Below are 1,354 nucleotides of genomic sequence, written 5' to 3'. Positions count from 1 at the left end.
TCCAGGAGATAGTTAGACAAACATGGAGTGGCTTCTTTTGCCCGAACTGCCGCTCCATCAATGATAAGATTGCAGAACCTCACTCTCCACGATCGATTACATCCCCAGGCCGAAGCCGCAGTATCCGCATGAGGACGTCGTCCGAATGTATCGATGGTGTGATGAACCGACTCTGACATTGAAGAGAAGACTCCAGCCCAACTTATACTAGGCGGCGCGTAATGGTTTGTGGTTCACTAATTTCGGGATAAGAGCCGCTTGCCCTCTTAGCTGCTCGATTTTTGCCTTATAATTATCCCTCTGTCGACACTTTTTTACGCATCGACGCTGCGTTTCTGGGAAAATGCAACGCCAGCTTTTATTAATGAACCTCTCGCCATTTGCTATTGAGCTCAAGTTCCTTCCTCGCCATCAATGTCCAATTCTTCCTACACCACCTGGTTTCACGTCAACACGCGTACGAAGCTCATCAAGCCTGTCTTGTGCTACGCGGACAGCGCCAGTTTCTGCTTACAAAAGTGGCCCACTGGCACATTATATCATAACCTTAAACCTTCATATCAAGAAATCATTCGCTTTACCAGATAAGATTATTTTATACAACAGTTAAAATGCACCAGCTATCCTGAGGGAAACTTCGGAAGGAACCAGCTACTAGATGGTTCGATTGGTCTTTCGCCCCTATACTCAATTCTGACAATCGATTTGCACGTCAGAACTGTTTCGGTCTTCCATCAGGGTTTCCCCTGACTTCAACCTGATCAAGTATAGTTCACCATCTTTCGGGTCACAGCATATATGCTCAAGGTACGTTCCAGTTAGAGGCATAAATAATATAAATATTATTATACATAACTATATAGAACGCCCCGGGATTGCGTTAATCAACTATAAATAGTTAAAAAACTAATCCCAATAATAGTCAAGTTAATTACGCTATTAGGTTTATATCCCAATAACTTGCACATATGTTAGACTCCTTGGTCCGTGTTTCAAGACGGGTCCGAAGGTATCCTGAATCTTTTCGCATTGTTAATCATACAAGTGCTTATAATAAACATAAAAATCAATGATAATCATGCCATTATATATATTCCGAAAAATTAACGCACTGTACTCATATAATCTATCAGCACTTTATCAAATTTTTGAAATTTATTTTATGTTAAAATGCAAGCACTCTAATTTAAATAAACTCTTATCAAAATTGTTTGATAAATTCCATACATGCTAATAGATTACAATGTCCTTTATATGGAAAAAATGCACACTATCGTTATAATATTGATTAAATATTACAATTCTAATGATGAATTTTCATAACGGATATTCAGGTTCATCGGGCTTAACCTCT

This window comes from Drosophila albomicans, unplaced genomic scaffold (assembly GCF_009650485.2).
Source record: "Drosophila albomicans strain 15112-1751.03 unplaced genomic scaffold, ASM965048v2 utg000073l_pilon, whole genome shotgun sequence".
Classification (NCBI taxonomy): Eukaryota; Metazoa; Arthropoda; class Insecta; order Diptera; family Drosophilidae; genus Drosophila; species Drosophila albomicans.
Note: the sequence above shows the minus strand (reverse complement) of the source record.